This window comes from Lissotriton vulgaris, chromosome 5 (genome assembly GCF_964263255.1).
Source record: "Lissotriton vulgaris chromosome 5, aLisVul1.2, whole genome shotgun sequence".
In the NCBI taxonomy this organism is placed as follows: Eukaryota; Metazoa; Chordata; class Amphibia; order Caudata; family Salamandridae; genus Lissotriton; species Lissotriton vulgaris.
The window spans coordinates 1,291,903,617-1,291,931,076 of NC_141693.1; positions in this window are offsets into that span (position 1 = coordinate 1,291,903,617).

The window sequence follows — 27,460 nt, forward strand, 5'->3', positions numbered from 1 at the left end:
ACACATAGTAGATGATGCGCTGCAGGTCCTAGACCACAATCAAACTTGCCTACTAGTACTTCTTGTCCTGTCGTCTGCCTTTGACATGGTAAACCATGAAAAAATGCTAGCCAGGCTTCAAGATAGGATGGGACTATCTGGAATTGTTCTGAAATGGTTTGAATCCTTCCTCCAGCACAGAACTCAAAAATTTCTAGTCAACCAGACGCACTCCCCGTCATGCCCAAATTCAATTGGAGTCCCTCAAGGATCAACACTATCCCCAACACTATTCAACTTATATGTCGAAACCCTCACAGAAATTCTCGGAGACGCATGCATATCTTTTCACATGTACGCTGATGACACTCAGATATACATCAAGATAACGTCACTGGAAGACATAAAGAAAATGAATGAGACCTTAAAAATGTCAAAAAACGCACAAAAAACGGAATTCCTATTAATATCACCACCGAAGAAGCCCTAAACTGCACCCTGACACTAGTTAAATCTGCAAAATCATTGGGAATCACGCTTGAGAAGAACCTAGACATGAAAACACACATCAATCAATGTCAAAAAGTGCCCGGTTTCACCTGAACTATATTAGAAGAATTACCCCTCTCATCCCCACGGCGGACCTCAAACTAGCAGTCCAGTCCTTAGTTATCTCTAGGATTGAGTATGGATGTACAACTCTAGCAGGTCTCCCAAAAATCTCAACAGCCCCACTAAAAGCATGTCTAAATGCGGCAGCAAGACTCATTGCTGGATCCAGAAAATACGACCATATCTCCCCACACCTGAAAGCTTTAAACTGTTTACCTTACAAAGCCAGAATTCAACTTAAACTGGCATGTACCACATCACAAAGCGCTCTACTACAAAACTCCACGGTACCTAGCTCAGAAAATAGAGCTTTCAGGGGGAAGCAGGCCAGCCAGGAGCGCCAGAGATATGCTGCTGAAACCACTCATCTTTCGGAAGAAGAAAACATATGACAGAGCTTTCTCCGGAGCGGCCACAAGAATCTGGAACTCACTCCCTCCAAACATTAGAAAACTTCTAAACATAGCAACATTCAAGAAGGAAACGAAGAGCTTCCTAATGAGCAAGTTCCTTCCATGAGGCAGACAGCTTCTTTAACATTAAGACTAATACCAAAACGTCAGTCATGAATCGTTCCTATTGTAGATCCCACAGAAAGCACATCAGAACCATGTGTAAAGAAATAATGTTAGTTTTACTAAAACGAATAAGAATGGCATATACAGGTATATTATATATAGTAATGCTGCTGTTTCTGTTGAAACTGATAAGAAAATCATGTCATGTATGGAATTTTGATATAGTAATGCTACTGCTTTTATTGAAACTGATAAGAAAATCATGTACAGGAAATATATATAGTTATTTGCATTGTATCACAAATATTCCAAATGTAACTGTTAAGCACTCTGATACCCAAAGGTCAAGTCAGCGCTATATAAAACTCTATAAATAAATAAAATAAATAAATAAAAATAGAAGTAGCAAAAAACGTTACTGATGAAGAGGATGTTGAACGAGGCATTGCGCCCCTGGGTCATAGGAAGCCAGCTAAGAATGTGAAAGCAGTACTCCAAGTTGCTTTCCGCATCTACAAAAATGGGTTGAGGGCTGTATATGGTCCCTCCATCTCTGACCAAAGATTCAACCACACATATAAGAGGGTGAATTGCAAAACCAGAATCGATTATTTTTTGCTCATCGTACAACTATGGTCAAGCCTAGTAGACATGTGGGTAATAGAGAGACATGACAGTGACCACAATGCTCTTTCTTTGGAACTACCTGAAGTACTTGGTCCTCATCATATCCCCCTGAAATCTAATTCGCCAAACCGAACTGTCACTAGTAATAATAAAAAGAGGGTCCAATGGCCATTAATCAAGAGCAGTGTTGAGACCCTGGCACAAATTTATACCATAGTTGTCGACTTTTTGGTGACCTTAGGCATCAAAAGATTGGAGAAGCAAGTTACGGTGGACACATTTAAAACCCTTTTAAAGTTCATTTATATTCTTCTATAAAAACTATAGTGGAAAGAAAATGGTCGGGAACAAAACAAATGAGTGGTTTGATGGAAACTCCAAATTAGCACTGCAATCCATGATGGGAGAAATTAAGTCTGGTCAGAGAACAACCATAGCGATTAAAAGGAAGGCCTATAAAAATGCACAACATGAGGCACAAAGGAACTGACACACAGGGTTTTGGCAAGACCTATTAGCTGCGGCCCAAACCAGAAATAGTAAAGAATTCTGGGACCTGATTTTGAAAGGAACAAGAAGCTTAGTCATAGAGGACAACTTTCATATTCTTCCACAGACATGGGAAGCCCACTTTTCAAATTTGTATGCAGAACCGGTGGATGGGGGTGTAGCAACCAGAGAGTCTTTCAAACTGGGAATAGACACTAACCATCTTACTTTTACCGCAGAAGAGACTTTGGGTGCAATCACAACATTGCAGTGGGGGGAAACACCAGGCCTGGTTAAAATTCTGGGGTATCTCTACCTCTCCGAGCCTCAAATATGGAGTGTGATCTTAAATTGTATATTTAACGCCATACTCAAAGGGGCAGTAATCCCGGATTCATTGCTGGGTGTCGAAGTAGTCCCCATATATAACAAGCACTGGCATAGGCAATAGGTCTCGCTTTTGGGACCTTATACGTGTTTAGCCATGCAACGGTTGATGTTGTTGCACCAAGGATATTGTGCTGCATAACTAAATACTTATAAGGTCACAAAAGCGAGACCTATTGGCTATGCCAATGCATAAGGATTCTGTTGCTGGGTGCCTGACTGCTCTTGCCAGGATCAGCGGGCAGGGCCGGACTGGGAACCAGAACCGGCCCTGGCAAAGTGCTCGGCCGGCCCTCCTACTCCCCCCCAGGGAGGGAGGCGGGGCGCGACCGCGCTCTGTGCCAGGGCCGGTTTTCGGCCGTTTTTGTTTCAGGGCCGTTTTTGCAGCAAAAACGGCCCTGTAACAAAAACGGCCCCAGGGGCCCAAAACCGGCCCCCAACCATGCGGCCCACCGGGGGATTGCCCGGTGCCCGCAACGGCCAGTCCGGGCCTGTCAGCGGGCCATGACAACACTACGAATAATACCTTTTTTCAAATTTTCATCATGTCCCCACCCCCCCAAATAAAAGTATGGTAGTTTTCTTCATTCTACCACACACAAACTTCTCAATGTCAATGCTTGCTCTAAGTCTCTCCTCCCTGCGTTCTTCTGAGCATTAGTTTACCAAGCATGTGGCTTTTCCAGAGGTTGAGAAGTGATCTGCACAATAGATTCCAGGAAAATGTTTTGAAGGGTAATGAAACTATGGGGGTTGTTTGTAGTGTTTGACCATGGGCATCAGCTGGCACCTAGGGTAACCTACTAACCCATACATTTCCAAAAAGTAGACACAGAATTCCGTAGTGATGTGGCTGCCATGAATCCCACATTTTTTTTACCCAGAATACACTGCAGGTGTCTAATCAAGAATGAAAAAAATTCTTTCTTCACGTTTATGTGATTGAAAATTCCCTTATGCTTTTGAGTTTTCTGAGATTCTACCATCTAAAGTTCTCTCACTTCTCGGAATAAAAACAGTAGGCGAAATGTGTGTGAAGGCCTATTGCATGGGCAACAATAGGTCAAAATTGTGCAGACAACATTAACTTGACATGGTCACAGATTTAGTTTGGAAGACTGTTTCTATTGGCCAATCCACAGCAAGGAGCAAGCCTACTATTGTTTCGAATTTTCCTTAGGCTAAGAAAAAATCCAAATAGCATCTGGATTCTAACTGGGACATAACTGTGTATATAAGAAGAGCCAGACACTGTTACCCGAATTTGTTTTTAAAAGTGTCTCCATGTGGCTGGCCCCGTGCTGTGGGGTCGACGTATAGTTTCTTCCTCTCCCAATGGTTAATTTGGACAAAGTTGGGTGAAACTGACAGGAAGAGGTGATTGATAGTGAATTAAAGGTTTTAGAGAAGACCTGTGTACATCATAAGGACAGCCTAACGGCAAATGAAAACATACGCCCCTCACAGCCTGAATATACACTTAGCTGGCATCTAGCAGCACTTTACTACTGCTATCTACATACAACAAGCCTACAATATTCAGCCAGTGAGCACCAGTACTGACCTGAAATTCATGAGGCCTATGGTTCAGCCTCTGATCTCACTCACCACTCATCCACCCATACAAATCTCACCCCTTTTAACTGCAAACGTCCACCAAACAGAATTGGTATCAAATCTGTGGCTGAAATGTTTGGAAAGCAATGTCCACATGAGGCAATGGCGCTGCAATGGCATACTTATGGCCCACTGCACCCTAAAAAAAATACTTCTTAATGAGAACCATGTCGGGAAAGGAGAACATTACTGGTAAAATGTTGGTTTTCAGGAGAATTATTGAGATGCAGCATCTTCCCAAGGGGCTCTCGGGCAGGGAGCGTGACAGTGATAGGAAGGGTGACCTGGATGGAACGTTCAAGGGAGTTGGTGTCTGAGCGGGCCTGGGAGGGTGATGAGGGGTAAGACGGTGAAGCTGATGGGACTGTGTATTGTGCCATTCCACGTCACACTCCCAGATTATGACGAGTCCTGAGAGGGTAACCAGTTTGGGGAGGGTAAAAGGCACTAAAAAGCATGACTGGGATAGATAGAGTGACTATATAACAAAAAAGAGGAGTACCACCATAAGAGACTCAAAGAGCGATCTGCCCTAATACAGCACAGCCTTAATTGAGGCTGTCCAGGAAGAATCCTCTATGCCTATTGACTAAGAGGGTTCCTATTCCCCTTGAGCTTCCATACCTACTGCCTTTGCAGTTCATAGAGCCCTGACTAATACTTTTGTATTGGTTCAGCAAGGGTGATTATTATATATATTTTTTTCTAGGGAGCGTTATTCTTTTTATCCTGCAAAATAAGCAGTTTTTTCTGAATATACAATATCAATGCGATCACTTCACTTTTTGGAGCGTCAGCGTAATTTCAGAGCTAATCCTGGCACCTTCTAACATCCACGCGCCTTTTTGTTTTTCCTAACGCGGTAGCGTCTCCTTTACTACAGCACGCCCCTTTGTGAACGCCAGAGGCTACCGTACCGCTCCTTCTGGGAGCGCCTGACGTCATCACGTTCAGGAGACCACGCCTACCCCGACCCCGATGGCGGCAGTCTTAACCCGCTTCACTATGCGATCTCACTACGGGCGCATGGAAGGGCAAACTAGGTATACCGTTTGACCGTACCACTTGAAAACTGTAAGTAGAACATTGAATTCCCTGGATGAAACGCGATTGCTTCTGTTTCTTCGTTTTAATTTTTCCAGCACCTTCTGTAAGTCAACCCGGAACTAAGCAACCCCTCCCTTTCATTGCAGAATATGTTGTCCAACAGTGGTCGCCCTTCCCTCTAATCCCGTGCAGCCTAAAGGCCCTGATTTAGGAGTAAGCACCATTCGGGCATACTGTGTGTTGTATGTTGTGTTTGTTTTGTATTGTCTCTGTTGGATCAAGAAGAATCAATAGCACGTCGTTCCTCCTGTCACTTTTAAGGATATGATTGTTGCCTAGCCACGCACCTATAATTATCGGATGCGAGTGACAAAATTCCGAATCTTTTTCACAAAGCACACAACTATTGATAGGTGTCCCAGGTAGCCGTAATGGCTGTATTGCGACAATACGATATTTCTATGTAATTGAGCAGCACACTGCACTAAAATAGTAGGCATTAATTCTGTGTGGGATGTTCACAGAGACAGCAGATTTCGTCACTTCACTACGTTGCAGGCACGTAACGAGTTTTCTTGTGACAAATTCTCTTTCTCCCCCCTACAGGTCTTTTTTTACTTTGTGCGTAACCCCCCTGGGGTACAGCTTTTTCACCCTGTAACAGATTTGATTAACAGGTCAACAAAGGAATGTAGGTATGGCAGGACGTTAGTGTGCCCTGACCACCCACTTCCTCTTTTTTGGTCCTGATGAAAAACCGGGATTTTCCAATACGGTTTGAAACATGTAGACCTTTCACTTATCTACAGATACACACAGTCATAATTAGCCTAATATTGTATCTACACACACGTTTTTAATATTGTCCAGTAGTCTTAAGAATAAAATAATTTCTCCTACAAGTCATACCAGGACAATTTTTAACACACTTACTTTTTTCTTGCACTCATCATTCATATACCAGCTCCACTGTATTTCAGGTGTCGCAGCACACCTTGATGGCACTCGGCTGTCAAGGTGGACCCCGATGATGAAGCATGTCACCGACTAGGTCGGTGAGTGAGGGGTTTATTAAACCAAAGAAGGACTTTCTTCTTTTTGCACTAGAAAACCATTCCACCAAGATCGCTCTTTGAGCCTCTTATGGTGGTACTCCTCTTTTTTGTTATATAGATATCTAGCCAAGGGGACCAGGAGTACTTTCCGTCCACTCACGTGGATTAATTTCCTTTACTCTCTCCATTTGTTTATTGTATATGGATAGAGTGACTGCTTTGCTGATAGGGAAGAGAAGGCTGGGAGATGTGGCGAGTGGTGCGCGTGGTAAATTAAGCAATAATTAAAGAGTGAAAAAGGAGATCACAGCAGCGTGCAAATTCTTAATCTGCAACGACTAGCTAGACAAAACAAGCGCGTGCACTTTAATAAAACAAAAAACAAGGGGTTGATGATACCAGCAACGGGTGGGGGATGGGGGTAGAGGAGACCAGTGGCAGCAGAAAAAACAAGGAGAAAACTAAAACAAGACGCACGGCCGCGAGACGCGCTCTGTGGTGGGGGAGGGGCTGTTAACTGAGAGGGGCAGCAGGAGGTGAGCCTGCGAGTGGTGCGAGTGGCAAAGGAAAGCCAGATGGTGCCTGATCGGGCGCTCAAAGCTAGTGGCTGCTGCGCGCTTACACGCGTAACCGCAAGCGCTAGGCCAGCAAAAGCGTGTGGTAGCACTTTTAAAAGCCACTTACTAAATGTCTCCATGGCAGCACATGCGCTGGCTCAGGGGAGACCTAAAAAGGGTGACAAAATTAATCTGGCAAATTACAGGCCCATCAGCCTTATTGATATAGCCCAGAAAATATTTTATCGGCAACTACTGGAGAGAATACATGATTGGACTAGGGAAGGGAATTAACTATCACCCTTCCAGGCAGGATTCAGAGGGCAGACATGCATTATAGATCAGTTGCTTTGCTTCCTTCCGATCCTGTGTAAATATGTGTTAATCAAGAAAGGCACTTTATACGTAGTATTTGTAGGTCTGCGTGCCGCATTTTACTTAGTCCCACAGGGAAACCTTTGGGTAGCTCTCATCAAACTGGGGATCTCAAAAAACATCCTGCTTAATATTATTATTATATTCCACACTAACAATTATGCCCAAATTATATGGGGGAGTGAGGGTGGATTAACAGACCATATAAGGGTGAGACGGGGAGTGAGGCAAAGGTGCGTTCTTGCACCAACCCTCTTTATCCTTTATATAAATGGTCTGATTGAACAACTAATAGATTGCAGGGGTGATCCCCCTAAGCTCGCAGGGCAAGTGGTGCTGCATTACTTTTTGCAGATGACACCCTGCTTATTTCCAGGTCCCTGACGGGGCTTCAAAATGTAGTGGACCAGTTTGGGAGGGGCTGTGAGGAAATGAACTGGAAATGAATACCTTAACAACAAAATTCATGTTTTTTAACCGACACAAGTCCTTCAAGCAGAGCATAAAGTAGGGCTCAACTACACTGGAGGAGGTGAGACAATTTGATTATCTAGGGGTGAGGCTTACCAATATACAATCATGGTCGTCACAAATACTAAAAAGCCAACTCTCACTACAACACGTGGGGACTACACTAGCTAAAAGGGTAAAAAAGTTAACTTATAGACCAGTGACCCCAGTGATCCAAGTATATCAAGCAAAGGGAATAGGAGACACACTTTATGGTGCAGAGTTGTGGGGACACGATAATGTAGCCCCCATTAAAAAGGTTGAAAATACATTTATGAGATCAGTGCTGGTGCTACCTCGAAATGCACCAATGCACTTAGATTTAGGCATGAAGAGCGTCGCCCATGCGATTGCTCTCTGGCCCCTAATCTTTTTGATGTGCATTTGGTTGAACGATTCACCACTGCCCATGAAAGAATAATTACAAGATGTAATATCATCAGACATTAGAGGGTGTGTGTACATTGGTTCAAACATATAAAAGTATAGTTGGTTAAACTGTGCATGAATGACCTGTCGCTAAACCACAATAGCATTCAAAAAAGATCTTTAAACCTCCTCAATAAGAGATACTGGAGCTATGTGGAGGATAGTTGGTCAAATAGGAGAAGTGAAGGGGAACTGACATGCAGTTCCTTAGCATTAAAGATAAAATGCAGCAAGACGATTTCTTGGACCGAATAGAACCACCAATTGCAAAATCACTATACCTAAAATTCAGGTACAGTATTTTTCCAATCAATAGTTTTTGAAGTAATTGGAATTGTGTTGACATCTCGCCAAGTTGCCCGGCATGTGAGGTTGCACTAGAAACAGAAGAACACTTCCTATTTTTCTGTCCTAAGTACAAACAGACTAGAAAACCTGGCTAAATCTTTTCTGCCGGATTTGGGCAGTTAACCATTTACAGAGATTATTAGAATTTTAAAAAGTGACAGCACAGAATACCTAGTCTTTGCATTGTCTAGATATCTGCTACAAGCATGGACATTGAGAATGTGAACTGCGATCAAGGAACAAGTTTCATGTACTTCGTATCTTATAGCACTACTTTATTCTGAGGATTTGATGGGAGGATCTTCTTTCTCTTTTTAAACCTATTGTATATGATTTGCTTTTATGATTTTTACCTATCTATCTATCTGCTCTATGCCGATGCACTGTACACCACTCTAGACCATTTCACTCCATTCTAGTCTGCACTACTGTACCCCAAGTTACTGCTCTCTATACTACTCTACTCTACGCCACAACACTCCATGCCACTCTACTCTACACCACTGCACTCTATGACCATATAATCTGCAACACTGCACTCTTCACCACAAAACTATGCACTCTATGCCACTGCAATCTACTCTGCACCATTCAACTCACTCCACACCACTCTACTGTACTCTGTGCCTATTCACTCTTCACTACTACACTCTATGACAATCCTGTTTACACCACTCTAATCTACTGTTCACCACTACACGCTATACCAGTGTACCCTACGCCAAACTACACTATGCCACTCTACTCCACATCACTGTATCTACCCTGCACCACTCTACTCTACTCTGCACCACTCTGCTCTTCCTTGCACCACTCGACCCCACCTTGCACCACTCAACTCTACCTTGCACCACTCAACTCTACCTTGCACCACTCGACTCTACTCTGCACCACTCTGCTCTTCCTTGAACCACTCCACTCCACCCTGTATCACTCTGCTCTTCCTTGCTCCACTCGACTCTACCTTGCACCACTCTATTCTACCCTGCACCACTCGACTCTACCTTGCAGTGCTTGCACCACTCGACTCTACCTTGCACCACTCGACTCTACTCTGCACCACTCTGCTCTTCCTTGAACCACTCCACTCTACCCTGCATCACTCTGCTCTTCCTTGCTCCACTCTATTCTACCCTGCACCACTCGACTCTACCCTGCACCACTCGACTCTACCCTGCACCACTCAACTCTACCCTGCCAACTCCATGCCACTTTTCTACTCTGAAACAATCTACTCTATGCCACTCCACTCTATTGTACACCACTCCACACTACACCACTGCAATCTACGATGCGCCAATCCACTCTGTGCCACTCTACTCTACACCACTCTACTCTAAGCTAGTGCACTCTACACCACTCAACTCTACATCACTGTACTCTATGCCATTGCACTTTATGCACTTTTACTCAAAACAAATGCACTGTACACCACTGCACTCTATGTCAGTCTACTCTGCATCACTGCACACTCTGCCACTATACTTTACTCTGCAACAGTCTACGCCACTGTACTCAATCCCATCTCACTCTAGGCCACGCTAGTTCACTCTACGACACTACATTCCACGTTACTCCACTCTGCCACACTACTCCATAAAACTCTACTCCACGCTACTCCACTTTGTCCCTCCACTCTATGCCACTCCACTTTATGCCATTCTGCTCTATGCTCCCCATACTACGCCACTTCACTCTGACACTTTACTCTGCGCCACTCTACTGTGCGCCACTTCACTCTACTCTACTCCATGCCACGCCACTCCACTCTGACACTTTACTCCACTCTGTCCCACTCTACAACACTATTTCGCCAAAATACACCCCTCCACTCTATGCCTACGCACCTACACTCTATGCCACTCCACTCTACAACACTCTATGATGCTCTATGCAACTCCCTCTATCCTACCCCATGCCACTCTATGCCACCCCACTGTAAGCCACTTTATGGCACTCCACCCTATGTCATTCTATGCCACTTCACTCTATGACACTGCACAACACTCTACACAACTCTATGCCACACCACTTTATGACAATCTACTTCACTTTGTGCCACTCTATTCCACTCTACAAAACTCCCTCTATGTCACTCCATGTTACTTTACTCCACTCTGTGACACTTCACTCTGCTCTGCTGTATGCCACTCCCCTCTGAGACACTCTATGTCACTCCACTCCACACCACTTTATGAAACTCTACTCCACTTAACTCTGTGACACTCTACTCCACTCTGTTCCCTTCCTCTCTGACACTCTACTCCCTACACGGCACTCCACAACACTCTGTGCCACACCACTTCAGTCCACAAGAAACCACTCTACTCTATGCCATTCTCTACTACTCCTTGACACTCTACACCACTCTTCTTTATTCCACTAACGTGCATCTATGCTGAACAGTATCCATGCTGGTATATCCCGTGGCTAAAACACATTGGCAAAGCCAGCAGCTTTTGCATAGGCGAGAACTATTGGCTTTGCCAATGCTTGTTTTGCATTTTATTCTTGCCCCGGTGCTTAAAGCTCAACCAGATCCATTTCGCTCATGAGCCTAATGTACAGCTAGGTCATGACAGTGCAATTTAGCTGGACTTGCGGTTACACACAGCTTTCCTTTTGCCCCTTCATGCGGCCCTCTGCCTGACCCACCCTCAGGTTGGCACCCACTCTCATACATTGCTGCAGGCCTGCAGCAGTAGCACTATGCCACCTCCTCGTGTCCTATCAGCTTACAATCCCCTCTGTGGCACCAGTGTGCATCCTAGATTCAGCAATCACTACATGGAGAATGTCAAAGGGACCTGTGGGAAAGCGCCTGAGGAACCCCGTCTGAATGTTCAATAGGTCCTGTGGGTACCCGTGCACGAGTGCACAGCTGATCACTGGGGCCGACAAGGCCCTTGTCCACAACTCAAGCGTCCCATTTGCTGGGGCTGCGGGACGGACTTTTTCAGAAAAGAAGTAGGCCGGTCTGCGGCACCATTGAGTCATATTTCTCAAAAGACATTGGTTTAGGGGCCAAAAGCACTCTGAGCAGAATTTTACAAAGAGAACAAACGAAGGTTTTCTCATTAACGTATAGGTGTAATTCAGCCAGCGGGGCCTGATCGACGCAGTTTCATGTAATGCTGGGATCGGGCCTGCATGCCATCAACTCGATGAGGTGACAAAACGATACGAGCAGAGAAAGACAGCACCTGGACAGCTGGCGCGCGCTGCTGCATGCCAGCTCTGGTTAACCACGGGTGCCCTTATAACCCCCTTTCCCGCAGCCGCAGCACCTATCACAAATAACACCGGCCTGTCAGGGGCGGCACACACCTGCCTCTAGTCGCAGAAATAGAGATACACGCCTTTCATGCGGTCAGGCTGTGGCTAAGGCATGGCACAAACATCTGAAATAGCAGCGAGAGAGCATGGGCCGCAGCTCCCGGGGTGAGCACACCTCTCTCTCGCCACAGATACCCTTACAAACGGAGGGCCGCTAGTCACATCCAGGAACCGCGGCCTGCTGCGCTGATTGGTGATTACTGTAAGGCGGCAAATGCCCCCGTGCTCCTGGGCCCCCCACCGCCCCTGGACTCAGAGCTTCGGACTGGGTCCGGTCCGGAGCGTGCTTTCACTTTGCAGCCCTCCCCAACCTCCCCCTCAGGTTTCGTTAGCCACTGTGCCGCACAGTAAAGAAAAAGAAAAATACTGCCTTGTATCAAACCCGTTAAACCATGGTACTGACAGGGCTAAATCACTGGTGGAAGTAAGTGCATTACAGCCGACTGTCATCACATTACTGCCAACAGTCAGGGAAAAATCCTGCTCGTAAAGTAGGCCTTTTACAGCTAAAATAAGATTACCGGAATTGCTCATGAAACTGAATGACAACAATAGCCGGCTTCTTCAATTTTAAATTAGTTATGCGCAGTCGGTAAACAGGCAATTGTGTTGGAGTGATTGGCTTGCTGGGCCCAATTCTTTTCCCTGAAGTAAAAATAAAACGTTTGTCTGGTGGTATTCTTTATCATATGGCAGTTATTACCCCTGCTGGTATTTACCACAGAACTACTTCTATAACTCTATTGGCTAGAGAATATTGGTCTACTCCAATTGGCTTAAAAACCTCTGTTATTAACATGTTTCTTCTGTTTTAGGGGTGTAATGCTAAATGATGCCCCCCCCCCACCTTGCAGTATGTGATACGGGCCCCCAGAAGGTTGTGGCCTCCTGCACCACAGGGGCTACATGACGTCATTTAGGGTCGAACTAGCTTGCCCCTTGCAACTCCTGGTCTCAGCAAAATCAGTGCCAAGAACACAGGGGCAGCTCTGAATTCTTCATTTATCTGTTTTCCATTATACTATTAGGGATAATATTCTATTATTCACTACTTGTGTAATAAAAAATGGAGCAGATGTTGCTGGAATGGGACCTTTGGTTGCAACTGTGGTAAGTAAAAATGGTTTTAAATAACCATGTTGTGTGTGTGCTTGCTCGTGACAGCGTGTTTATGTGAGAGAGCGTGTGTATGTGTGAGCATGTGTGTCTGGATAAGTAAGCATATATATTCCAGCCGTCTTCAGCCCGGCTTCCGGTCCAGGGACGGCATGGCTTGGCAGTTCGGGCTGGACTATTCCCATGAGGCACAGGGTCAGACTGATTTGCATAGGGCCATGTCTGAATTGGGGTGGCAGAGTGGGCTAAAGAACGGTGATGGATCAAACCCAGATCTTTTGACTGGGTGTGATTGTTTGATTGGTTCAGATGCTCCGTCCATCATCACCCCCTTTTGTACCGCTTTGTTCGCCATAAGTTGGCAGGGTATGCTCAGACGTGAGTCCCTTGCTCACTTTGCCACTGGATTAAAGCAAGCCTGGCTGAAGACGGCTGTAATGCCAGAAACCGGTCCTAGGAAGCTTGTTTCCGGTCCAGGGAAGGCATGGCTTGGCAGTTCGGGCTGGACTGTTCCCATGAGGCACAGGGTCAGACTGATTTGCATATGGCCATGTCTGAATTGGGGTGGCAGAGTGGGCTAAAGAACGGTGATGGATCAAACCTAGATCTTTTGGCTGGGTGTGATTGTTTGATTGGTTCAGATGCTCCGTCCATCATCAAACCCTTTTGTACCGCTTTGTTCGCCATAAGTTGGCAGGGTATGCTCAGACGTGAGTCCCTTGCTCACTTTGCCACTGGATTAAAGCAAGCCTGGCTGAAGACGGCTGTAATGCCAGAAACCGGTCCTAGGAAGCTTGTTTCCGGTCCAGGGAAGGCATGGCTTGGCAGTTCGGGCTGGACTGTTCCCATGAGGCACAGGGTCAGACTGATTTGCATATGGCCATGTCTGAATTGGGGTGGCAGAGTGGGCTAAAGAACGGTGATGGATCAAACCTAGATCTTTTGGCTGGGTGTGATTGTTTGATTGGTTCAGATGCTCCGTCCATCATCAAACCCTTTTGTACCGCTTTGTTCGCCATAAGTTGGCAGGGTATGCTCAGACGTGAGTCCCTTGCTCACTTTGCCACTGGATTCAAGCAAGCCTGGCTGAAGACGGCTGTAATGCCAGAAACCGGTCCTAGGAAGCTTGTTTCCGGTCCAGGGAAGGCATGGCTTGGCAGTTCGGGCTGGACTGTTCCCATGAGGCACAGGGTCAGACTGATTTGCATATGGCCATGTCTTAATTAGGGTGGCTGAGTGGGCTAAAGAACGGTGATGGATCAAACCCAGATCTTTTGACTGGGTGTGATTGTTTGATTGGTTCAGATGCTCCGTCCATCATCACCCCCTTTTGTACCGCTTTGATCGCCATAAGTTGGCAGGGTATGCTCAGACGTGAGTCCCTTGCTCACTTTGCCACTGGATTCAAGCAAGCCTGGCTGAAGACGGCTGTAATGCCAGAAACCGGTCCTAGGAAGCTTGTTTCCGGTCCAGGGAAGGCATGGCTTGGCAGTTCGGGCTGGACTGTTCCCATGAGGCACAGGGTCAGACTGATTTGCATATGGCCATGTCTGAATTGGGGTGGCAGAGTGGGCTAAAGAACAGTGATGGATCAAACCCAGATCTTTTGACTGGGTGTGATTTTTTGATTGGTTCAGATGCTCCGTCCATCATCAACCCCTTTTGTACCGCTTTGTTAGCCATAAGTTGGCAGGGTATGCTCAGACGTGAGTCCCTTGCTCACTTTGCCACTGGATTCAAGCAAGCCTGACTGAAGACAGCTGTAATGCAAGAAACCGGTCCTAGGAAGCTTGTTTCCGGTCCAGGGAAGGCATGGCTTGGCAGTTCGGGCTGGACTGTTCCCATGAGGCACAGGGTCAGACTGATTTGCATAAGGCCATGTCTGAATTGGGGTGGCAGAGTGGGCTAAAGAACGGTGATGGATCAAACCCAGATCTTTTGACTGGGTGTGATTGTTTGATTGGTTCAGATGCTCCGTCCATCATCACCCCCTTTTGTACCGCTTTGTTCGCCATAAGTTGGCAGGGTATGCTCAGACGTGAGTCCCTTGCTCACTTTGCCACTGGATTCAAGCAAGCCTTGCTGAAGACGGCTGTAATGCCAGAAACCGGTCCTAGGAAGCTTGTTTCCGGTCCAGGGAAGGCATGGCTTGGCAGTTCGGGCTGGACTGTTCCCATGAGGCACAGGGTCAGACTGATTTACATATGGCCATGTCTGAATTGGGGTGGCTGAGTGGGCTAAAGAACGGTGATGGATCAAACCCAGATCTTTTGACTGGGTGTGATTGTTTGATTGGTTCAGATGCTCCGTCCATCATCACCCCCTTTTGTACCGCTTTGATCGCCATAAGTTGGCAGGGTATGCTCAGACGTGAGTCCTTTGCTCACTTTGCCACTGGATTCAAGCAAGCCTGGCTGAAGACAGCTGTAATGCCAGAAACCGGTCCTAGGAAGCTTGTTTCCGGTCCAGGGAAGGCATGGCTTGGCAGTTCGGGCTGGACTGTTCCCATGAGGCACAGGGTCAGACTGATTTGCATATGGCCATGTCTGAATTGGGGTGGCAGAGTGGGCTAAAGAACAGTGATGGATCAAACCCAGATCTTTTGACTGGGTGTGATTTTTTGATTGGTTCAGATGCTCCGTCCACCATCAACCCCTTTTGTACCGCTTTGTTCGCCATAAGTTGGCAGGGTATGCTCAGACGTGAGTCCCTTGCTCACTTTGCCACTGGATTCAAGCAAGCCTGGCTGAAGACGGCTGTAATGCCAGAAACCGGTCCTAGGAAGCTTGTTTCCGGTCCAGGGAAGGCATGGCTTGGCAGTTCGGGCTGGACTGTTCCCATGAGGCACAGGGTCAGACTGATTTGCATATGGCCATGTCTGAATTGGGGTGGCAGAGTGGGCTAAAGAACAGTGATGGATCAAACCCAGATCTTGTGACTGGGTGTGATTGTTTGATTGGTTCAGATGCTCCGTCCATCATCACCCCCTTTTGTACCGCTTTGTTCGCCATAAGTTGGCAGGGTATGCTCAGACGTGAGTCCCTTGCTCACTTTGCCACTGGATTCAAGCAAGCCTGGCTGAAGACGGCTGTAATGCCAGAAACCGGTCCTAGGAAGCTCGTTTCCGGTCCAGGGAAGGCATGGCTTGGCAGTTCGAGCTGGACTGTTCCCATGAGGCACAGGGTCAGACTGATTTGCATATGGCCATGTCTGAATTGGGGTGTCAGAGTGGGCTAAAGAACGGTGATGGATCAAACCCAGATCTTTTGACTGGGTGTGATTGTTTGATTGGTTCAGATGCTCCGTCCATCATCACCCCCTTTTGTACCGCTTTGTTTGCCATAAGTTGGCAGGGTATGCTCAGACGTGAGTCCCTTGCTCACTTTGCCACTGGATTCAAGCAAGCCTTGCTGAAGACGGCTGTAATGCCAGAAACCGGTCCTAGGAAGCTCGTTTCCGGTCCAGGGAAGGCATGGCTTGGCAGTTCGAGCTGGACTGTTCCCATGAGGCACAGGGTCAGACTGATTTGCATATGGCCATGTCTGAATTGGGGTGGCAGAGTGGGCTAAAGAACGGTGATGGATCCAACCCAGATCTTTTGACTGGGTGTGATTGTTTGATTGGTTCAGATGCTCCGTCCATCATCACCCCATTTTGTACCGATAGATTTTATGCAGCCATACTTATTAATTCATATATGTATGGAGATCCAGTTTCGCTGTGAACGATAATAAAAGGTGTAGCACCAGGGACAGCTAACAAGCGTCTAAGGAAGTTGTTTTCGAGCGTTTGTAGTTGAGAAGTGTCAGTCTGGCCCCACAGGGCCCCCCATAACAACTCCCTGCGATGCACTTTGCTCCGTACAACTTGAGAATCACCCTAACAGGTGTATTACCGATTTTTTGTGAGAATCTAAATATGGCCTCCACCGTTTTTACAAATTTCAGCTTGCTTAGGGTTATATGCTTTTTCCAATTGCCCTTACTGTTAAAAAGGATCCCCAAGTAAGAAAACGTAGATGTTCTCTCTATCTGTGTCCCGTTGTTAAAATGGGATTTTATTTTAATATTCCCTTTACCACAGGACATTACCAGTGTCTTACTTAGGTTAATTTTCAAATGTTTCTCCGTCATAAAACTATTAAAATGATCCATCAGGGACTGTAAGCCATTTGCCGTCCTTGAAATCAGGGCGGTGTCATCGGCGTACAATAAAAGGGGTGTTGCCCGCTTACCAATCATTGGGACATCTACCCCGCTATTCTGTAATAAAGAGTCAACCCCATTTATATAAAGTGAAAATAATAAGGGGGCAAGAGTACAGCCCTGTCTTACTCCACGGGTAATTTTAAAGTGCTTTGTGCTTTCCCCCTGAATTCCATATTGTATCCTTGCCGATAACCGTGCGTAAATCTGTGATAGGAAACTAACAATAACATCCGGGGCGCCCATTCCCCTTAGTGTCTCCCATAGCTTTGAGTGGTTCACCAAGTCGAAAGCGCTTGATAAATCCACAAAGAAGAGATGAAGGGAGCCATCCCTCGCAAGGGTATATTTTCCTATAATTAGACCCAATTTCAGGCACTGCTTAACTGTGCCAACGCCCAGTCTAAAGCCATACTGTGCCTTTGATAACATATTGTTTTCAATTGACCAAAGCTCTAGCTTGGCCAACAATATGCGTCCCATGACTTTAGATGTTGAATCAAGCAAGGATATTGGACGATAGCAACTCGGACAACTTCTATCTCTTTTTTTAGGTCTCGCGACCTATCGATGTGCGCAAGCGCATCGAGCGGAGCGAGAATTCAAGTGGCGAAAACATCTTGAAACCAAAGGGCTTTCAGCCCCGCGGTTTTCATGCAGTTCCCGTGTACATGCACGCGCATCGCATGCAAGCCCAGCCTCTCGCATTCCCAGGCTCTCCCGCCCCCATCCGGCATCAGGCTTCTCCTCCCCTAGCAGCACTCCTCCCACACCAGCAACTCCCCCCTCCCACACCACTCCCACACCAGCACCTCCCCCCTCCCACACCAGCACCTCCCCTCTCTCCCCTCAACAGCACTCCTCCCACAACACAGCCTTGCCCTAGCAGCACTCCTCCCACACCAGCACCTCCCCCCTCCCACACCAGCACCTCCCCTCTCTCTCCCCGCAACAGCACTCCTCCCACACCACACGGAGGATTCAGCAGCCGCTCTCACCAGCTTGTGGCTCTTGCAGGCAGTCTCCTCTAATCAGGCCCGGCCGATGCACCATGCTCCTGATTCAGCCGTATTGCAGGCCTCACCCGGGCCTCATGTTGTCTGCCGCAGAGAGCTATCGGCACTTTGCAGGCAGTCTCCTCTAATCAGGCCCGGCCGATGCACCACGCTCCTGATTCAGCCGTATTGCAGGCCTCACCCGGGCCTCATGTTGTCTGCCGCAGAGAACTATCGGCACTCCGCATGTTCCACCCAATGCAGGGCGGCAGCAGATCCAGATCACCAGGGCGAACCAGTCATCTCATACCCAGTCGCCAGCAAACCGGTGGAGTTTCCGGGGTGCCGCACCAGGGGGCGCCCTCTCAGCCAGGCACTCAGAGTGAAGGCCAAGAGCCGGGTCGGCACTCCCAGGTTAGTGTGTGACCCCAGCCGCCGCCTCCCAAGCCACACCACACCGAGGATACAGCTGCCGCTCTCACCAGCTTGTGGCTGTTGCAGGCAGTCTCCTCTAATCAGGCCCGGCCGATGCACCACGCTCCTGATTCAGCTGTATTGCAGGCCTCACCCGGGCCTCATGTTGTCTGCCGCAGAGAGCTATCGGCACTTTGCAGGCAGTCTCCTCTAATCAGGCCCGGCCGATGCACCACGCTCCTGATTCAGCCGTAATATGTACAGTATCAAATCCCACTTTATCCAGGGTATGAATGCGCTGGTGAAATACACTGGATTTACAAGTGCAGATGCAATCACATGAGGTATCAGCTAGTAAAATGCAACTTTTCTTTACAGTGACACGCCACAAGACCCTAAAAGTAGACTGCAATCAGCTTTCACTAGAATAGTAAATTTAAAAACAAGTATGCATGATGTTATGCAAAGCAACAGAATCAAGCACTCCGGTAGCAGTGTGCTATCCCTGGGCCTTTGCAGCAATATTAATAAAAATTAAGCAAGTGTGGGAAGCGGACATGCGGGGATCATGACGAGTGGCGAAGCAAGTGACCCAGTAATAGTCTTTCAGACACGCAACGCCACTCACACACACGCAAGCCCACTATCACCCACGCAACGCCACTCACCCAAGCAACACCACTCACACACGCAACACAACTCACCCACGCAACCCCACTCACACGCAACACCACTCATCCACGCAACTCCACTCATCCACACAGCACCACTCATCCACGCAGCACCACTCATCCATGCAACACCACTCATCCACGCAACGCCACTCATCCACGCAACGCCACTCATCCACACAACGCCACTCATCCATGCAACGCCACTCACACATGCAACGCCACTCACACACGCAACGCCACTCACACACGCAACGCCACTCACACACGCAACGCCAATCACACACGCAACGCCACTCACACACGCAACGCCAATCACACACGCAACACCACTCACGTTGCCAATAGGTCTCGCAGTAGGAAAGTTGGAGCCATTACAATTACAAATAACAATGCCTTTTATGTTTTTTTCATTTTAAAAACATAAAGGGCTTTGTCATTTACAAAACCAATAGCTCCAACTTTCCTACTGCGAGACCTATTGGCAACGCCAGTGCTTGTTAAATATAGGGACTATTAATCTCTCCGCCCATGTGGCCGGTATCACACCATCTATTGTTGCATTGAAGAATTTAAACAAGACAGGTACCCAAAGGTCCATGTTGTGCTTAACTAAATCAATTGGGACACCGTCAGGGCCAGCAGACTTTCCACTGGCACTATTCTTAAGGGCTGTTCTAATTTCGTCTTGAGATATACTCTCTAAATTAATATTATATGTGGTTATGACAACATTATCCTGAATTCTTAAAAGACCCTGTTTGGATTCATTAAAAATTGCTTCGAAATGAGTTAGCCAGTCCTCAGGGGCCACTACGGTATCAATCTTCACTGATTGCGCCTCTTTAAAAAAAGGTTGATCCAGAGTTTTCCAGAAGAGAACTGAGTCTTTTAGCTCTGCGGCCTTGTTTAAAGACTCCCATGCATTTTCCCTTATCTCCATTTTTCTCTTATTAAGGGCTTCTTTATATAATTTTCGTAATGTGTTGATCCCCTCCCTGTTGCGTGGGATCATTTTAAGCGCCAACTTTAATTCCCTATTCAGTTTAAAACAAAGTTTATCAAACCACCTCGGGGAATTCGATACACGTTTCTTGCTTTTTCTTCGTAGGTTGTCTGAAGTTACAGTAGAAATAAGTTGGAAGGCCTTAAAAATATCAAGGCTACTTGATGAATCGTCCAAACAAGTGCCAATATGATTTGATATTTTTAATAAAATTCTATTTGTAAATGCATCTGGATCTACACCTGCCCATTTGATTGAGATCCCGTTTTCCCCATGTGTTTTTATGTCCACTTCATAAGTGCCTGATTCGAACAATTTTCTGGGCGGAAGGCTCACAGTTATCAATACTGTGTGGTGATCACTCAATAGGCTGGGGACAATAAGGCATTCCAGAATTATGGACCTTAAATCTATTGAAGTAATAAAATGGTCAATGCATGAAGATGACCTTGCACCTTCAAAGGTAAAGATATTATCTCTATCTTCCCATCTACTACCTTGTAAAATCTTATCTGTAATTTCTAAGTTATGTTTAGACAAAACAAAATTAATATTTTCCCCGTAATTATTATGTGGAAAATGTGTCCGAGCACCGCCTTGTTCTTCTTCGTAACCACATTGAATTTCAGCTATGTGATCACATGGTTCCAAGTTGAAATCCCCCGCCCAAATGATGGAGCGATCCCGTCCTACATTCTTCATGAAGTCCGTCAACTCATTATCTAACGAAGTAATGACCTTATGTCTCGAAGCATTGAAAATATTGTTATAAAAATTGATAAGTATTATATCCTGAATTCCTTCTATTGTAAAAAATAAAAACTGAAAATACGGTGACTTGGTATAATATTTCTTTAAAATCAACCTAGAAGACAATGAAATAAGTACTGCTAAACCGACGCTAGCCCTACCTGCTTGTGAAGGGATTGCATTGGTTGCATTAGTCTTGAAACCATTTACAAGGAAAGCATCCGTAGGCCATGTCTCCTGTAATAAAACCAAATCACAGTGCTCAAAAGTTTTATACCAGTTCACATCCTGTAGTTTGTTCCTAGCCCCTGCCACATTCCATGTCATTATCTCTAAGCAATCTGACTGTGGCCGACTCACGGAGTTTAACTCACCCTCTGGTAAAGGCCTACTCTTGTGTATCACTATACTGTCTTTACGCGAACTCCCCCCAACAGCCTCTAGAATATCCAACTGCGTGGGCGGGATAGTCACTAAGGACACTGGTCGCTAAGTGACGGAACTCGCCAAAGTTATTGAACTAATGCATTGTATGTTGGACCCCTCCTGAGGCGGATAGCCGGGAGGTAGTAGCGATTTTTAAACTGTTATCTTGTTGTGTGTTACTTTGCTTATAATTTGTATTTTAACTTGTGGAAAGCGTGATTGAATTCTATTCACCTCCTCCTAAGGAATCTCCCCAGCGCTACTGCACGCGCACTGTTTCCCAGTCTGCATTGCTAAAAATTTAACTTTGCTGAACTCTGTGGCACGCGGGTTTGAAAACGAAACTCCGCTACCCAGCAGCTTCCCCCAGCACTAAATACGATCGGCTTGACACAATAAGCCCCTCGCTCCCCGCACTCACCTACTCTGTCCCAGCTGTCTAAGAGCTGAAGGCACCTCGTCACTCAAAAACGCGGCGGCCATCTTAGCTTGGGAATAGCCTCAGGGCACCCCAGTGGACACTATAAAAAGGGAAAGGCATGACTCCGCGCAGCGGACGCGTACAGCGGGCGCGCCGGAGTCAAGCCAGAGTCATGCCCGTCTGCGCTCGTAAGCGCCGAGAAAGCGCCAGACGCCAGACACCATGCCTCGCGCCAATGTGGTAAGTCTACATACTCTAAAAATGAGCTACTTAATTTACGACATCCCAGGCAAGGATGCGCTATCCTCAACCCTTCTCATATAAACACGCCCCAAATATGTTCATGTGGGTTCTCCCTTTCGACTCTGCACCGGCAAACCTCCCATGTCAGAGCCGAATGCTCAACAATCAAAATCGGTCATTTGAACGTTCGATCTATGCCCAAACATCACGCTGAAATCTCCGATCTGGTCACTAACCATGCCCTGGACATACTATTTCTAACTGAGACGTGGCTCCAAGATGACATGGAGACCGTCCTAAACCTGGCCACTCCAACAGGCTATATTACTCACACTCTCAACAGAAACTCCAGAGGCGGTGGTATTGCCGTAATGACCAAAACTAATATTACGTGCCAGCTAACTAAAGCTGACATCAAAGATAGCGAATGTACACGCTACAACATCAAAATCAATCCCCAGCTCAGCTTGGTAGGTCTCCTGATCTATAGGCCCCCAGGGAAGGATGGTAGATTCATCGACTCTCTCCTTGAGAACTTGTGCTCTCAGATCACTGACACCGCCAACTTCACTATTATTGGAGATCTGAACATCCACTTTGATCGGACGGAAGATTCTAAGTTTAATACTCTATTAGCGGACCTGGTGGCGCTACAATTAGACCAACTTATAAAGGGCCCCACCCACAATGGCGGTCATCTCCTGGACCCCATCTTTTCGAGTATCACCAATGCACAGGTCGAAATGCCCATCCCCATGACCTGGACTGATCACTATCTAGTAACCATGTCAATTCCCTGTAAAAACATCCTACTCAATGTACCCACCCAGCAGGTCCGGAAAAGACCCTGGAGGAAGCTCCGTGTTGAGGACTTCCACGCCCTCCTCACTACGTGTCCCCCCCCACCTAGTGAAAACCCTGATCATGGATACGACCAATTTTGCAATTGGATCAGCCAAGCCCTAGACACCTTGATCCCAACTAAATGGATCAAAGCACGTACCCATGAATCCAGTCCCTGGTATAACAAAGAACTTTCAGCACTAAAAAAAGAGTGCAAAAAAGCTGAAAGATGCTGGAGAAAAAACTACGACCCGCCCTTAAGATCCTATACACAAAATCTCAAAAAACCTACCATCGTAGCATATGCAAGACCAGGGCAGTCTACTACGCCACGGAGATCAAAAATAGCCATAATGCATCTAAAACCATCTTTAAAATACTTAAAGAACTCAGCACCAAAAAAACAATGGCTAACCTAAACTCCTCACCTGCACTATGCGACAACTTGGCCACTTTTTTCTTAGAAAAAATTAGAAAAATCTACAGCACTTTTCCCCCCACCTCAGAATTCACCTCTTCTAATGAACTTAACAAATCTAACCTCGCCAACATTCCGGCCCTTAGCCAAGAAGACTTTTCTAAAATCTGCAATAAAATCAAATCCGGCTCACCAGCAGACCCTCTCAAACCGGAAACTTTCAGAGAAGCTGACAAAATTGTTTCCTGTGCCCTCTGCGAGAGATCATTAACAAATCCTTTGCTACTGCTATAATCCCCTCCAAGTGGAAACAAGCCCGGATATCACCTATCATTGAGAAACCTACACTGGACCCTAACAAACCCGAAAACTTTAGACCAATATCCCTCCTCCCCTGGCCAGCCAAGGTAGCAGAAGCCCATGTAAACACCATCCTGACCAAACACCTGGCCTCTAACAACATCTTAGACTGGTCACAACATGGCTTCCGGGCTGGCCATAGCACTGAAACAGCCCTACTAAGTGTGACTGAACACCACCGCACCATTTTAGACTCTGGTGGAACGGCAGCACTGATTCTACTTGATCTCAGTGCTGCCTTCGACACGGTGTCACACGAGGTTCTGCTGTTCAGGCTAAAAGAGGTCGGGGTATCAGGGCTAGCCCTTGACTGGTTCAGAGACTTTCTATTGGGCCGGTCCTTCCGAGTCTACACCCCCCCCCACCCACCTCTCCAGGGAATGTCCCATTGAACAGGGTGTACCCCAGGGCTCAGCTCTTAGCCCCACCCTGTTCAATGTGTATGTCCAGCCCCTGGCGGAGGTGGCCAGGAGACACGGCTTGTCGCTCGTATCCTACGCTGACGACACTCAACTGGTGGTGGCACTAAACGATGAAAGTGGTCTTAGCACCCAAAGATTCCAACGCACTCTTGTTGACATCACAGAATGGATGACAGCGAACTACCTACAGCTTAACACCGGCAAAACTGAGGTGTTGGTGGTAGGAAAAAAGACTAACAATTGGGGGGACAACTGGTGGCCAGCAGACCTAGGACAACCACCGGAACCCAAGGAATGTGTCAAAAACCTGGGAGTCTGGGTAGACTCTGCCCTTAAATTCACTCAGCACACAAAAAAAGTGGCAGCAACCTGCTTCGGCATTCTAAGGAATCTCAGACCCATCCTAGGATTCTTCGACAACCAAACCCGTCAGACGATAGTACAGGCAGCCATCCTCTCCAGGCTGGATTATGCCAGCTCCCTTTTGCTAGGAACGAACGTAGCTGAAATAGCTAGACTCCAGCGAGTACAGAACGCCGCCGCTAGGGCGCTGATAGGTATCCCCCACCATGCGTCCGTAGCCAGTACCCTCACCAAACTCCACTGGCTCCCAATGGAGAAACAAATTAATTTCAAAACTCTGTGCTTAGCATTTAAAATCCTAAAGATGGCTTCTCCACCCATGCTCTGCCCACTTCTGTCAAACTACGTCCCTCGACGTACCCTACGCTCAGAAGGACAAAATCTCGCAACAGTACCCCGTATCAAACTATCCAGGATGGGCGGCCGCTCCTTCAAATACTTGGCCGCTAAGCTCTGGAATGACCTCCCTGATCATATCAGAGGGATACAGGATCTGCAGTCCTTTAGGAAAGCCATAAAAACTCACCTCTTCTGCTAATCTTTCTTCTCCCTTTCTACCTCCCTGATCCCACCATCTGCCCACTCCTCATACAGAAAGCGCTGGGACGCCCCTTGGCTGGGGCAGCTGCGCGCTATACAAGCCCATATAACATTAACATTGACATTATCATTATAGAGTGTAGTCAATCACAACAGTCTAGGCCTGAAAAACGGAGCAAAGCTATTCTCTAAATTTAGAAAGGGCAATCTTTGGCTGGGATCCTGGTATGTTCTATAATTGTTTTGTTCCCCCTGCGTCTACTAACTATTCTGGATTAGATGTGGTCTATAAAAAACCCCAGTGGTAAGAGATCAATTTTATCGGAACTACAATCTAAATTAGTACTCCCCAGGCAATTCAAGAGAAATCTCACAGCGCGCTTGTTAAAATTTGCGACTATGCAATCTCCTCCTCCTGCTTTCCTTGATTGCCCAATCCAAGGACATCGTCTAGCCATTATCATATCCTTCCAAATATCCGGACCCACCACCCCCGTATTCTTCAGTTGATTCGAGAGCCAATGCATTGATTTAGCCATTAATTGATCAGTGTTTTCTATCTGGCCCTCTCGAAGGGGTGGGAAATTCCGTAACACCACTACCAATGGGGCTGCTGCTGGGGGGGGGGGAACCTGGTGGCCCACTGGGACCTCCCTATAAACCTTGTCCTTCGGCATCTGATGCAGTGTCTGAGCCCGAGCCCCTGGTGGTGAACCAGGCGAGACCACACCCCTAAGCCTCACATTTGGGCCACTTATCCCTCTTCCCTGGCCACAGGTATCAACAGAGCCATTTACTCTGTCGATGTTATCTGTATCTACAGCATCTACATTCCTTCCTGTCACACTTGAAGTAACAGGTATTTGCCCTACTGCAAGGGAATTAGGGAGGGAGGGAGGGATTTCCAGGTACCGTGATACGAGGCCCACCAACCACTGACAATGTGCTCCGTTCCTCCAAACCCCCACCGTTCTGCATAATCTTTAAATCAAAGGCAACCAGTCTGTCCTCTATTCTAGTCAACCTGTGCAGAATTGGGGACGTAGATGATGTAATCAAAATTTCCACTCTACCCCACATAGCATCACAAGTTTTTACATAAAAATCTTCTGGAGCAGTTGAATTCAAAGTACTGGACATGTTCGGCCTTATTGACTGCGAATCCTCCAATGGAAGGGGTTGAAGTGCTGTAGCCCCTCCATCTTTATTTGGCTTCTTTAATTTAGCCGGTTTCTGTCTCTGTGGCCCTCCACCCCGCTTCCTTTTTTGTGAAGAGTCTTGGTTAATTGCAAGAACACAGGGTTTACCCTGTTGGGCAGATCTAGTAGCAATGCAAGGTGGAGGGAGGCTTTGAGAATTTTCAATACCCACTACAACCGGGACTACGGGTGGCAATATATTCTGGGTGCCCTGTCCACCTGGTCCACCTTGTCCACCTTGTGCCTCTGCTGATATATTTATTGGCAAACCCAAATCGCCATCTTCTTCAATCAACACAATGTCAGTGGCCATAATGCGATCCGAGGTGCGTGCGGAGGCTATAGCGCCCAAAGATGACTCTTTGCAGTTTGAATATCAAGCGATAGACGCCTTTCAGTCAGTGCGATTTCGTGGGCAAGGACTGAACCGGCTCTAATTAAAAACTGGTCCAAGGTGCCCACAATACTACCAGTTGGCTGTACAGATCTTCCCTTTCCCTCACGCACATTCATTCTCTCTGTGGTATTTATAACAAATCCAATAGGCTTAAAATAAAAGAATATGCAGCCCAGATTGAATTCACTTTATATGAGTTCAGGCGTGCTACGAGGGTACACTGACATTTTTGAAAAAGGATGACTTAGAGGGGGGGCCCGGCCCGACCTTGTACGGTCTCGAACGGGCTAAAACGGGCCCGCCCTTGGCCCGGGCTTCGCCGGTGCGCGCCCGCGTGCGTCCCGCAAAGCGGGTGCGGCGAGGAGCTAAGCGGCGGCGGCTGTGGGCGGGTCTCTCCAACACAGGTGAGGAAGGTTGTTGGCCCCTTGGGACTTTGAGTCCCGTTCCACGCAATTCCAGCCAGTCCTTCTGAACGCGACCTCTCTCTCTCCCAGCTTTCCTCTGCGAAGCGGGTGCGGCGAGGAGCTAAGAGGCGGCCGCTGTGGGCGGGTCTCTCCAACACAGGTGAGGAAGGTTGTTGGCCCCCTGGGACTTCGAGTCCCGTTCCACGCAATTCCAGCGAGTCTTTCTGTGCGCAACCTCTCTCTCTCCCAGCTCTCCTCTGCGAAGCGGCAACCCAGTCATGCACCAATGTACACACCCTTTCTCCATAGTGCACAGTGTGTACATTCTTTGAAGCATAGTCTTTGTTCTTGAACTGTTCCCTTTCAGCACCAAACACTATG